Source organism: Mustela nigripes, chromosome 8, assembly GCF_022355385.1.
Source record: "Mustela nigripes isolate SB6536 chromosome 8, MUSNIG.SB6536, whole genome shotgun sequence".
NCBI lineage: Eukaryota > Metazoa > Chordata > Mammalia > Carnivora > Mustelidae > Mustela > Mustela nigripes.
This window is the reverse complement of record NC_081564.1, coordinates 26,630,384-26,644,968: the sequence shown is the minus strand read 5'-3', so window position 1 is coordinate 26,644,968 and position 14,585 is coordinate 26,630,384. Positions and strand designations below refer to the sequence as shown.

At 43.9% G+C, this 14,585-nt stretch overlaps 1 protein-coding gene across 2 annotated transcripts in view; it reads right to left on the bottom strand.

The window, feature by feature from the left end:
* Positions 1–12,908, bottom strand: part of SPECC1L (sperm antigen with calponin homology and coiled-coil domains 1 like) — a 138,989-nt gene extending 126,081 nt beyond the window's left edge. Inside the window, exon 1 of one of the 2 annotated variants that reach the window (XM_059408944.1) lies at positions 12,758–12,908. The gene's annotated coding sequence lies outside the window, so the exon portion shown is untranslated. The remainder of the gene's footprint in view (positions 1–12,757) is intronic. The other variant, XM_059408942.1, reaches the window with a different exon arrangement.
* Positions 12,909–14,585: the final 1,677 nt, after the last annotated feature.

Below are 14,585 nucleotides of genomic sequence, written 5' to 3'. Positions count from 1 at the left end.
GAAAATAATACGGAAGGAGGGGTGCCTACCTGGCTTTGTCAGTAGAGCATGTGATCCTTGGTCTTAGGGTTGTGGCTTCAAGCTCCATGCTGGGTGTAAATATTACTTAAAAATAGAATTTTTTTTTTGAGAGAGTGTGTGTGTGCATACCCAAGTTGGGAAGAGAGGGACAGGGAAAGGACAGGGAGCTGAACACAGAGACTGATGGAAGGCAGGATTTCATGACCCTGAGAGTGTGACTTCAGGCAAAATCACAAGTGGGACACTTAACCAACGGAGCCACCCCAAAACAGAATCTTTAAAAGAAATAAAATAAAATTGGGCGCCTGGGTGGCTCAATAGGTTAAAGCCTCTGCCTCTGGCTCAGGTCATGGTCCCAGGGTCCTGGGATCAAGCCCCACATCGGGCTCTCTGCTCAGTGGGAAGCCTACTTCCCTTCCTCTCCCTCTCTGCCTGCCTCTCTGCTACTTGTGATCTCTGTCAAATAAATAAATAAAATCTTAAAAAATAAAATAAAAGAGGATACATTCCAGGGGCGCCTGGGTGGCTCAGTGGGTTAGGCCGCTGCCTTCCGCTCAGGTCATGATCTCAGGGTCCTGGGATCGAGTCCTGCATCGGGATCGAGTCCTGCATCGGGCTCTCTGCTCAGCAGGGAGTCTGCTTCCTCCTCTCTCTCTGCCTGCCTCTCTGCCTACTTGTAATCTCTCTCTGTCAAATAAATAAATAAAATCTTTAAAAAAAAGAAAAAGAGGATACATTCCAAATGTGATAAAATGAAGCAAAAAGAACAGAATTATCATTAAATCTTATCACAAGGATATACTCCAAATGTGATAAAATGAACCAATCAAACACAAGACCATCTCACACTTAAAATCTGCCTCTGAGTGGTTAAGAAAAGAGATGCAAGAAAGAGAAGAGAGGAGGCACAGCTAAGTGCTCAGGCAATAAAGGATGCAGAGGGAGGGTGCAAAGAATGGGAGCAAGTGCAGAGAAGACTTCGGTAAAACAGGTCAGGCATCATCCCTTGACATCCTGCAGCCTTTGTTACCAGGTAGTAACTCGAAAGGGGCAGCTCCTTCAATTCTTGGGCAGTTTATACAGCTAAGTATCAGTGCAATTGGAACTGCCATTTACCAGAATATCTGCCAAACCAACACAAAATAAATTCCTTCAACTACTTCAATTACAAGAGAAACAATGCCCACCTAAGTCTTCCATTCTCCAGGCTAAATAGCACGGTAGTTCCTTCAGCCTTATGACAAATGCATTCTAGTTGAAAGGCAGCATATCATAGTAAAAAGAACATAAAACTTTTAGTCAGAAATCGTGGCTCAAATCCAATCTTGGCCACTGGTTAACTCTGTATTCTTAACCTCATTTCCTCATTTATAAAATTAAAGAAAATAATAGTTGTGCTAACTACCTCAAGATGTGGGGCGCTTGGGTGGCTCAGTCATTGGACATCCCACCTTTGGCTTAGGTTGTGATCCCAGAGTCCTGGAAGTAAGCTCCACGTCAGGGCCCCAGATCAGTGGGAAGCCTGCTTCTCCCTCCCACACTCTCCCTGTGGAGTATTCCCTCTCTCGTGTCTTTCTGTCAAATAAATAAATAAAATCTTATTTAAAAAACTATCTCAAGATGTGTTGTGAGAGGACCACATTTAATGAAAGGTACACATGAAATATCTGCTTTTTCAGCTCTGCGGATATAGATGCTCATTAGATTCCACAGTACTATTAATATAGACTTCATAAAACTCTTGTATTTGTTTTATAAATAAAATTTTGGAACACAACCCAACGTGTATGATGGCAGAAGTAGTCACAGCAAAAAGGAGAGGAAGTGATTAAGAATCCCAGTACAGGGACGCCTGGGTGGCACAGTTGGTTGAACAGCTGCCTTCGGCTCAGGTCATGATCCCAGCGTCCTGGGATCGGGTCCCACATCGGGCTCCTTGCTCCACGGGGAACCTGCTTCTCCCTCTGACTCTGCCTTCCACTCTGTCTGCCTGTGCTCGCTCTCGCTCGCTCTCTGACAAATAAATAAATAAAAATCTTTAAAAAAACAAACAAACAAAAAAATAAACCAACTTAAAAAAAAAAAAAATCCCAGTACAGGGGCACCTGCAGTACTTCACCTGGGTGGCTCAGTGGTTAAGCGTCTGCTCTGCCTTCAGCTCGGGTCATGATCCCAGGGTCCTGGGATGGAGCTCCACATTGGGCTCCTTGTTTGGTGAGAAGGCTACTTCTCCCTCTCCCACTCCCCCTGCTTGTGTTCCCTCTCTCACTGTGTCTCTCTGTCAAATAAATCATTAAAAAAAAAGAGAGAGAGAGAATCCCACTACAGCTAGACAGCTTCCTGACTGACATTTATATTCTACACTAGGCCTTCAGAAATACAACTTTAACATAAACTTACAGGTTGCACTTTTTTAAAAACAAAGAATGTAGGGCACCTGGGTGACTCAGTGGGTTAAGCCTCTCCCTTCAGATCAGGTCATGATCTCAGGGTCCTGGGACTGGGGCTCTCTGCAGCGGGGAGCCTGCCCCCCACCTCTTTCTGCCTGCCTCTCTGCCTACTTGTGATCTCTGTCTCTGTCTCTCTCTCTGTAAAATAAATTAAAAATCTTTAAAAACAAAACAAAGGAGCATTAGTAACTGAATGCCAAAAAACTTTTTTTTGCAAAATATTTTATTCATTACAATGAAATTCTGGTTACTAATAAATGACTTGCATTCCGCTATGATGGAGCTAGGTCCAGCCAAACAAGCCTTTGAACTGAACGGGAAGGTTGAGTATGTGTCTAAAGGATGCATTTCTAACTTCATTACCAAGTCCAATATAAAAATACTCAGAACAGAAATGTTTATTTTAACTGCAGTACTTCTAGAACCACCCAAGAGGGGTTAGTGTAGATCCAACTAGGCTGCATATCAATATAAATCTGTCCTTGTACGGATGGACATCATTTTTCCCTCTAGGCTTAACCACTCTAGAAGATCCAGATTATTTTCCCTAACCATCAGCATGAATAATTTACAATAGGCCTTACTATAGTGACAACCTCAATAATTCACAGGGCAATATAATAAATACATAAAAGTTCAGAAAGAAAAATAAGACTTTTGTCTTATTAAGCCTGCAAGTTTTGCCATGTCACCCAAAAGTACTCTTAGCTACCTATCAAAAACTTGTAACACATATATACTCTACCTGGCTTTGGTGAAAGGAGTCTATTACTGATCATTAGAGCAAGAGGGCTTGGATACAATTTATAAATATGCAAACTTTGGGGTGCCTAGGTGGCTCAGTAGGTTGGACTTCTGACTCTTTATCTCAGCTCAGGTTTTCATTTCAGGCTCTTGAGTTCAAGCCCTGCGTTGGGCTCCATGCTAGGTGTGGAACCAACTTCAAAAAAAAGCAAATTTTGTTACCAAGACCTTTTAAGGCTCATCAGTTTATCCGCACAAAAATTCCATATCCACATTAACCAGTTGGTTGTTTTCTATTTTTTCCTTTATGAAAATGTTTCTACTTTTACCTGCAAATGATTAATATGAATACAGACTTACAGTAGCTTGTAACATTTAGGGTAATCTCTAGCCTTTAGTACTTTATCTACACTATTCAGAAAACTGCCACAGACTCAAACTGCACTGGTAAAACCCAATCTGCATTAGTTACTTAATTCCTAACTTCTCACCACTCCCCTACCAGAAAGTAAATCTAAAGAGTGCAAAGGATTTTGTCTGTTTTGTTCAATGCTGTTGCCCCAGAGCCTGGAAGTGCCGGGCACTTAAGATCTTGTCACATAATATAGGGTGTCTGGGTGGCTCAGTGGGTTAAGCCTCTGCCTTCGGTTCAGGTCGTGATCCCAAGGTCCTGGAATAGAGCTGCATCAGGCTCTCTGCTCAGCAGGGAGCCTACTTCCCCACCCCCAACACCCTGCCCCACCTGTCTCTCTGCCTCCTTGTGATCTCTGTCACAGAAATAAACAAAATTGTTAAAAAAAAAAAGTCACATAATAAATATCCGCTGAACTGATGGAGCACCTGGCTGGCTCCATCAGTAGAGCTTATGATTCTTGATCCTGGGGTTGTGAGTTTGAGCCCCACAGTGGGCACAGAGTTTCCTTAAGAAAACTAAATAAAGCTAAATAAATAAATAACTCTGCCGAACTGAATGACTAAATGGTGTATTTTTACTATGGAATACTACTATGAAGCTATTAAACACAATGAGTCAGAGTGATGCCAGCTGATTTAATGGAATTTCCAGAAATACTACGTGAAGAAAACAAGAAGTGTTAAAAAAAAAATTTTTTTTTAAGTATACTCGTAAAACCTTACACTGATGAGTAGGTGGAGAATCTGAACCCCTCATACACTGCTAGTGGGAATGTAAAATGATGCAGCTTTGGAAGTTTGTTGGTTCCTCAAAGTTTAGCACAGCTATCACATGACCCAGTGACTCCACTCTGAGGTACACACCCAAAAGAACTGAAAATATTTAACCACAAAGAAACCTACACATGAATGTCCAGGGCAGCATTATTTATAATCACCAAAAGTGGAAAAAACCCAAATGTCCATCAACAAAGTATGAACTATTATTTGGCCATAAAAGGAATGAAGTACTAATAAATGCTACAACATGGACAATGCTTAAAAAGATCATGCTAGGGCGCCTGGGTGGCTCAGTGGGTTAAGCCGCTGCCTTTGGCTCGGGTCATGATTTCAGGGTCCTGGGATCGAGTCCCGCATCGGGCTCTCTGCTCGGCAGGGAGCCTGCTTCCTCCTCTCTCTCTGCCTGCCTCTCTGCCTACTTGTGATCTCTGTCAAATAAATAAATAAAATCTTTAAAAAAAAAAAAAAAGATCATGCTAAATGAAAGAAGCCAGACAAATGGGCACAAACTGTATGATTCCATTTCTATGAATGCCCAGAACAGACAATCTACAGAGACAGAAGTAGATTAGGGATTTCCAGGGGCTGGAAGGAGTAGAGAATGGGGAATGACTATTAATCAGAACAAAGGTTCTTTCTGAGGTGATGAAAATGTTCTGGAATTAGACAGTGGTGATCAACGCAAAACTCTATGGATATACTTAACTTTATGAACTTTATGGTATAATGAATTTTATCTCAATAATCCTGTTATTTTTTTTTAAAACATACATGTTTGCAAACAAATATACAATCCAATACATGAATACATCAGTCACGCATTCAAATGAATACAGACACTCAGGTATTCTTGTATTCAAACGAATACATGAATAATAAAGAATGATAAAAAAGCGGGGCACCTCGGTGGTTCAGTAAGTTAAGCCTCTGCCTTTGGCTCAGTTCATGGTCTCAGGGTCCTGGAATCAAGCTCCACATTGGGTTCTCTGCTCTGAGGGGAGCCTGCTCCCCCCTCTCTCTCTGCCTGCCTCTCTGCCTACTTGTGATCGCTCTCTGTCAAATAAATAAATAAAATCTTTAAAAAAAAAAAAAAAAAGAATGATGAAAAAAGGAGTGGGGGCCAAGGCCTAAGGCAAGGAGGAGATTAAAAAAAAAAAAAGATTTAAAAAAATGAAAAGCTGGAGGCCTTGCGTGGGGGCACCAGGCAAGGATGAAAAAGACTGCAATGAAGTTGGCATGAAGACTGAAAAGGAGGGAGATAGGCTGAAAAGGTCAGCAGGTAATTGGTAACGGGCTCCCCTGTTACACAGCAGACCTGGGTAACCGTAAGGATTCAATGGAGTCTGCAGAAAATGAGGAGTGCCAGAGAGGGAGAACAAGAAAGAACATGAGAGAGAAGATTTAAGACTGGCTCAAATCCACTAAAGTTTAAAAAAGAAAAGTGTGCAAGAAGAAATCCAATAGGTCCTGCTCAAGAATCCTTGAGCCTGGTAGGATAAAACCAAACCACAACAAGGAGAAATTTACAGGGAAAAAGGGAGAGGGACTCAGGACACTGGCTATCTCCCAAGTAGGAGAAAAGGTGCTTCTCTTAGGAGAAAGTGTCCAATGGTGACTCTTCTGGGAAAAAAAGCAGCCCCAACAGACTGCCCTGGGAATTCTCAGTAGAAGAGGTACAACTGGAAAATGGCTGACCTGAGTTTTATCCCAAGAATATAAGGAGGGAGAGAGGAAGAAATGGACAATTTTAATTTTTAACCAGTATTTCTTCACAAATCTGAACAGTGCTCTAGGTTTTCTTCATGACTCTTTCCTAAGCTTAACCAGGGTTGTGGGTTTATTTTTTTTTCTTTTTTTAGGATTTTATTTATTTATTAGAGAGAGAAAGAGTGTGTGCTCTCGCACCCAAGCATGGGGAGTGGCAGAGACAGAAGGAGGAAGCAGGTTCCCCACTGAGCAGATAGCCTCATGTGGAACTTGATCCCAGAACCCTGGGATCATAATGTGAGCAGAAGGCAGACATTTAACTGACTGAGCCACCCAGACACCCTTAACCAGGGTCTTTTTTATTTTTCTTTGTATAACCTAAGTTCTTTTGAAAAGAAGTGTAATATGGGGCCTTTTTATAATAGACAAAGTATCTTTTCCCTTTATCATTTTTTTCTTAACATTTTATTTTTGGAGTACCTGGGTGGCTGAGTCAGTTAAGCATCCAGCTCTTGGTTTTTGGCTAAGGTAATCATCTCATGGGTCATGGGACGGAGCCCTGAGTGGGGAATCCACGTTCAGCCGGAAGTCAGCTTGAGGATTCTCTCCCTCTGCCTCTTCTCTCACTCACATGCATACATGTTCATACGAGAGCTTGCTCTTGAAAATAAACAAGTCTTTTTATTTTTTTTTTTTAAGGCAGATGCTTTTTTTTTTTGCCCTGAAAATAAACAAGTCTTTAAAAAAAAGTCTTGGGGCACCTGGGTGGCTCAGTGGGTTAAAGCCTCTGCCTTCGGCTCAGGTCATGATCCCAGGGTCCTGGGATCAAGCCTCACATCGGGTTCTCTGCTCAGCAGGGAACCTGCTTCCCCCTCCTTATCTGCCTGCTGCTCTGCCTACTTGTGATCTCTGTCAAATAAATAAATAAAATCTAAAAAAAAAAAAAAAAAAATCTTAAGTAATCTCTACATCCAAAATGGGGCTCAAACTCAAAACCCTCAGATCAAGAGTCAAATGCTCTCCCCTCTGAGCCAGCCAGGGGCCCCTCCCTTTATCATTTGTTTTCCCTATGTTATATGCACAATAAAGAAATTGCAATTTAATATCGTTATTTCTTAAACCATTACTGTCCAAACACATCAAATTAAAACAAAAACAAAAAACCCAAGGTGGAAGGTATCCAAGGGGAATGAAGGAAGCAATACAGAACAAATGCACATTCCTTCCAGAGCTGGGAACAAAGATAATGCCCAGCTGGTTTCTAGGTTATAAAACACGTATGAGACAGTCCCTCCTTCAAGAAGTAAAATTTGAGTTAAACGCTAAGATACAACCAAATATACTTTGAAATTGTTGCGTACAACTGGAGGGTGTCTCACAGCTGGAGAGGTCAAGTGCACCTAGAGTAAAACTCCCAAGGGCAAAGACTTAAAGTAATCTCTACTTCCTTGGTAGTGCTAACATGCCTAGCACATAACGCACCCAGCAGATGAAACAACCTTTGGTCAAGCCACACACTCTGCTATGCACTGTGACGTCACTGGCTAGTGGAGGGAACAGACAAAACACAGGGCACCAAATCCTCACTAGACAGGAAGCTGGACAGGTAAGCAGGAAATAGATCAAGGGATGCCTTCAAGGCAAGGTAATATCTAAGTTGAGTAGAAGGTGATAATGGGATGAAGTGAGAGAAGAACATTCCAGCAGAGGGAGACACAGAGACCGGAGAGAGTTAAGGGACCGATAGAGGTTCAGCAAAATTCGGCGAACCACCAAAAAAGGTGTGTTGGGGGGGGGGGGGTATGAGAATGGAGGCCAAAGCCCAGTGATGAAGCATCCTGGATAACAAGATAAGGATTAGTAAATCTGATTATGAAGACAGTGGTAGCTGTTGAAGGACTTAAACTTGGTGGTGGGGATGTGGGATGACTATGAACAGATATATTTTGCAAAGACACAGGCAGGAACCAACCACTGGATTCAACCAGAAAAGAACTACACTGATGATGTGGGGAAACCACTGTTAACAGATCTGCACTCTTTTCTAGTAGACAAATTTCCTTTTGGGAGTTACCCAATTATTCTTAAAAATAGAGAACTTAGGGGTGCCTGGGTGGCTCAGTGTTAACCCACTGCCTTCAGCTCCGGTGTGGTCTCAGGGTATTGGGATCGAGCCCCGGATCAGGCTCTCTGCTTGGTGGGGAGCCTGCTTCCCCTTCTCTCTCTGCCTACTTGTGATCTCTCTCTGTCAAATAAATAAATAAAATCTTTTTTTTAAAGATTTTATTTATTTATTTGACAGAGATTGATCACAGGTAGGCAGAGAGAAAGGCAGAGAGAGAGGGGAGGAAGTAAGCTCCCTGCGGAGCAGAGAGCCGGACTCGGGGCTCGATCCCAGGACCCTGGGATCATGACCTGAGCCAAAGGCAGAGGCTTTAATCCACTGAGCCACCCAGGCACCCCAATAAATAAAATCTTTAAGAAATAAAAAATAGGGAACTTAGAGGTAGCTGAGAGCAGACAGTGCTCTAAGCACAGAAATTAGTACTACAAAGAATTATACTGCATTATTCATTTTACCTCAAGACACTTTTAAAATGTGTTTGATACATTTTCATATACTACAGTTTTGTGAATATAAAAAAGAGACTGACAATAACTAAATCTTATTTGTTATTAACAGCAGATCAGGATGAATTTTAAAGACTTCACAGACAGAAAGATCATCTGCTACATTCCTTTGGAACAAACCATTGCCACATCTTCCCCTCAACAAATCTGAAATACAGTCTGTAAGCCTAATTTCTCAATGGTTATGTTTCACAGTAAAAGACTGAGGCCACAATACTAAAAGATTTCTGAGCTCAGAGAGAAACCCCATGGGGGTTCTTTACCTCAGCAGCTAGTCTATTCACCACTAACAATTCCAACCACCAGGAGGAATTTCCCTGCCTAGGCTTATTTTGTTGGCAGAGCACACACAAAAAAATATCCTGACATTTTATATCCAGTAGGAAAGAATAATCAGAATAGTAACATCTTTAGTACCAAGCAAATTTAACCAATCTTCCCAGTTGCCTATGGATTTGGACAGATGGCCACAAAGTAAACTCATATTTACTCTTAAAAAATAATCTCCATTTTGGGGCGCCTGGGTGGCTCAGTGGGTTAAGCCACTGCTTTCGGCTCAGGTCATGATCTCAGGGTCCTGGGATCGAGTCCCGCATCGGGTTTCTGCTCAGCGGGGAGCCTGCTTCCTCCTCTCTCTCTCTCTCTCTGCCTGCCTCTCTGCCTACTTGTGATCTCTCTCTGTCAAATAAATAAATAAAATCTTTAAAAAAAAAAAAATAATAATCTCCATTTTAATATTCTTACCACCAAAAGCCCTAGGAACTTTTTGAACTCCCTAACAACAATAATGAAACAAAAGATTTCAGGCTTTATTTCTAAAAATATCTTATTGTGATAAGATAACCAACCTTGTATTTGCCATTTACAATCACCATACACCATCATTTACTATCAACATTTCATTAAAAAATGCTTAATTTCGGGCGCCTGGGTGGCTCAGTGGGTTAAGCCGCTGCCTTCGGCTCGGGTCATGATCTCAGGGTCCTGGGATCGAGTCCCGCATCGGGCTCTCTGCTCAGCAGGGAGCCTGCTTCCTCCTCTCTCTCTGCCTGCCTCTCTGCCTACTTGTGATCTCTGTCTCTCAAATAAATAAATAAAATCTTTTTAAAAAAATGCTTAATTTCAACACCAGGAAAATGACACATATATATTCTTTTTAGAAAGGGCAGTCCTTTCATTGAATAAATTTAATGAAAAACTCCTCTCATTGTCCTTGTTTTTCTCTATACCCTAAGGCCCATTCAACCCTCCCTTTCAGGGGTTTGACCAAGAGTCTCCAAGATTTGTTCTCACCCATTTTTACGATGGCCTCACTCACTGTCTTTCCAGAGGGACCACAAACAATGTCATGGAACAGATGAGAAGACCCATTTCTACTAGGAGGGAAGAGAACTCTGTAGACAAAGACCCATTAAATGTTTTAAAAGTGGCAACTAGGGCGCCTGGGTGGCTCAGTGGGTTAAGCCGCTGCCTTCAGCTCAGGTCATGATCTCAGAGTCCTGGGATCGAGTCCCGCATCGGGCTCTCTGCTCAGCGGAGAGCCTGCTTCCCTCTCTCTCTCTCTGCCTGCCTCTCCATCTACTTGTGATTTCTCTCTGTCAAATAAATAAATAAAATCTTTAAAAAAAAAAAAAAAGTGGCAACTAGGGGCACCTGGGTGACTCAGTCGTTAAGTGTCTGCCTTCACCTCGGGTCATGATCCCAAGGTCCTGGGATTGAGCCCCGCATTGGGCTTCCTGCTCTTTGGGAAGCATGCTTCGCCCTCTCCCACTCCCTGTGCCTGTGTTTCCTCTCTCGCGGTCTCTCGCTCTCTCTGCCAAATAAATAAATAAAATCTAAAAAAAGGGGTGGGCTGAGTCGCTCAGTGGGTTCAGCCTCTGCCTTTGCCCCTGCATCAGGCTCTCTGCTCACCAGGCAGCCTGATTCCCTGATCTCTCTCTCTGCCTGCCTCTTGGCCTACTTGTGATCTCTCTCTCTCTCTCTCTCAAATAAATAAAATCTTAAAAAAAAAAAAAAGTGGCAACTGGAGCTCCGTTCATCTCTTCCCTCCTCCACCATCCCTCGCATTTACAGATAGGGAAAGGAAGGTCCAGAATGGGCAAATGATTTGCCCCAAGCCATAAAACCAAGAAAGCATTTCTAGCCTGCTGATACCCTATCACCAGTCCTCTACTGAGCTGGACAGTTTGCATAATGGTAAGTACAAGTTAGCATTTGTGACTTAAATATGTATAAGGTTTGGGGCACCTGGGTGGCTCAGTTGGTTGGGCATCCCACCCTTGATTTCGGCTGGGGGCGTGATCTCAGAGGGTGCTGGGATGGAGGCCCAGCTCCATGCTCAGTGAGGGGTCTGCTTGAGATTGGCTCCCCCTACCCCTCCCCATTCGTGGGCACACACACACCCATGGGTACGCTCTCTCTCAAACAAATCTTTAAAAAATAAAAATTAAAAAATTAAAAAATAAATATGTATACAGTTATACAGCAAGTTTTACATATTATGAAAACCCAACCCAGGTAATAATTTTGAACCGAAGCAATACTATCAGCTGAGTCATGTGAAATTAAGAATGTACTGTGTCAAATCGTTTATAAAAAGAACTTGTGCTTTACAGAAATCCCATCTCAAAACAACACAATGTAGATACACACCCTAAAAATTCAAGTTTAAAGCTTTTCTATGGGCAATATTCACTTTCTTACTGAAAATGAATGTCAAGAAAATCCCTACATACCTAGAGTATACACAGGCTATTAAGAAACATTCTCAAAAAAAAAAAAAAAAAAAGAAACATTCTCCAGCTACCTAAAGTTGCTGAGTCTTAAAGACTGCTGGGTGTAAAGTAAATCAAAGGGGGAAAGGACATTTTTAAAGAGGAAAAAAAATTACTGGATCAGTTAGCTATTTCTTTATCTAAAACGACTTTCCCCAAACCAATACCCCACTTCTCCTTACAGATATACCTGTCAGTATTGGTTTGACCATTTCATAACCTACATGTGTTATGCTGATGTCTGCTGATGTCTACAAAGCTCTGATTTCATCTCAAGATACATCCTCCTGGAAACACTGTTGGGCTCTGCAACATTTTTTAGTTTCCTGAATCTGCTGTAATCTTAGAAAATATTATCAGTGGCTAGAGATGCTCTTTTTACAACACACTTTTCCCTGCAATCAATATAGGGCAGGGAATTTATGGGAATTTTTCCTGGACCCTCCCCTACTTGCCGGTAAATTATCAAGGGCACAACAAATCACATCTCTCTACATTTGAATTATCACTGGAATCCTTACTTGGTCTTGTAAATAGGCTGAAACTACGTGGAAACTGATTTATTTTCCAGTCATCTCCAGGAGAGGTGCCCAACAATGAACTATGATGTCTTAAATATAACCATGTATGCCACACAATTACCAGGTTGAGGAAAATGCAAACTTCCCTCAATAAAAAACTATTATTCATATTCACCCTGATGCAATTAACCAGATCTCAAGAAAAAAACGACTTTCCGCTCGCCTAAGGATGACCTCCCTATGAGCGGGGAGAGGGTGGGGGCGCGTACCCCAGCGGAAGCAGAGCCCACAGGAGGCCCTGGGTCCGCCGCCCACCCGCGGCGCTACACCCCGAGCCGCGTCCTCCGAGCCCCGGGCAGCGGTGTCTCCGCCGGGGGAAGGGGACTAAAGGATCAGGGCTATGGGGCGCCTGTCCCAGCCTCTTTTGGGGCACGGGGAAAACAAAGCGCGAGGGACGCGCTCAGCCACCTGGCTCGGAGGGACCAGCAGGCGAGGAGCCCAAAACCACCTGGGCCGCATACACCAGCCAGGAGCCGCCGGGGTACCCCGGGGTCGGCCCAGAAACCCCGGAGGGGGACGGCGCAGGCGCGGGACGGACTGGGGGGCCCCGGCGGGGGACCGCGCAGGCGCGGGGCCGCTGGGGTCTCCGGGGCCGCCAGGGCCTGGCCGCGCGGCCCGCCAGCGCACACTGAGGGGACCCGGCCCTGGCTCTTACCGCGCGGCGCCGCCTCGCTCGCTCGCTCGCTGGCTGGCTCCGGGATGGGCCGGGCGGCGAGCTCGCCCGGTGGCGCGGCCCGAATCCGTTGAGTCCGGCCTTAGGGCAGCAGCCAACCCCGCGGCGCCGTTCGCCCAGCCCGCCCTGCCTCCCTGGCGGCCCCCGCCCTCGGCCCGCCCCTGTCCCGCCCCACACAGCCGCCACCGACTGCGCCGGCGCCGCAAGGCCCCGCCTACATCCCGCCGCCGCGCAGGCGCCTACGGCCTCGGCCGTTCCGCTCGCGTCCCTCCCATCTCCGGCGAGCGCAGGCGCATTGTCACCGGCACGGCCACCATAAAAAAAAAAAAGGCTCCAGATGCTTTGGGGTTTTCGCTGGAGCTGTGGATGGCGGAGGCTCCTGAATGGTGTGTTTGACGGGGCGGGGTGATGAGTGTAGAGCTCCCGCGTTCCCAAACCTTACCTCAGCTAAAGGTCCATTTTTCATGCAGCACGCATTTACACTGTGCTAAGGACCTTGCTAGGCGACGAGCTAGACAGTGGTAATAAAAACACACAAGCCCTGCCCTCTTGGCGCTCCCCGTGCGGCCGGGAACACCGACACTAAAAAACTGAGCCACCAAAACCGTGAGGCTAAATAGCCTCTATCAAGTTAAGGAAGTTCTGTAGGTCACAATTGTCATACAGGTTTCTTCCTTAGGTCGGACTACATTAATAAATTTTTATTCCATCATCGTAATTTCCCAGAAAAAAAGAAAAATTGGACTTGATAAATGTTTAGCATTGCTGGACTATTCGCTAGTATTTTATTTAATATTTTTGCGTGTATGTCCATGAGTGATTTTGGTCTTTCCTTTTGCGCTCTTGTGCTGTGGATGTCTGATTTGGGATTAATTTTTTAATCAAGTCACAGTGAGTTGAGGAGACTTTGTTTTCTTCTTTATCTGGAAGATTATGTATAAGAGGATTTTTCTTTTCAATGTTCGCTGAATTTGCTGTAATATTACCCAGTTCCTGGTGTTTTTCTTTGGTTTCGTCTGACACTTCTGAGGGGCCAGGATGCAGATTTTAGATTAAGCATTCTATTTCTTTAATGGTTCTAGATTGACAGGTTTTTTGTTTGTTTGTTTGTGTAGGCTCTCTGCCCAACATGGGGCTTGAACTCATTACCCTGAGATCAGGAGTCCCATACTCTACAGGCTGAGCTAGCCAGACACCCTAAGACAGAATTTCCCTGTATCATCTTTGCTGAACTATATTTTTGCAAGAAAGTAGCTGTGTGTTGATGTTTCAGAATCCTTGGGATGAAGTTGTTCATATAATTCCCTTATAGTTCTTTGTTTTAATTTTATTTCAGATGTAACCCATTCCTGTAGTTCCTCTTCCCAAATGCAGCTAATTGTATTGTTTCTTGATATCCTTCTAGAGATACTTTATGAATATAAACAAATATGCAAAATAAACAGATAAGTTCTTTTGCTTCTCTCTCTCTCTCTCTTTTTTTTTAACATAAATTATAGCCTACTACAGATACTGGTATTTTTCTTTTTAAAATACCAGTTGGGGGGCGCCTGGGTGGCTCAGTAGGTTGAGCCGCTGCCTTCAGCTCAGGTCATGATCTCAGGGTCCTGGGATCGAGTCCCGCATCGGGCTCTCTGCTCAGTAGGGACCCTGCTTCCTCCTCTCTCTCTCTCTGCCTGCCTCTCTGCCTACTTGTGATCTCTGTCTGTCAAATAAATAAATAAAATATTAAAAAAAAAAATACCAGTTGGTTAGGCAACTACCTTTGGCTCAGGTCATGATCCTGGAGTCCCACGATTGAGTCCCACGT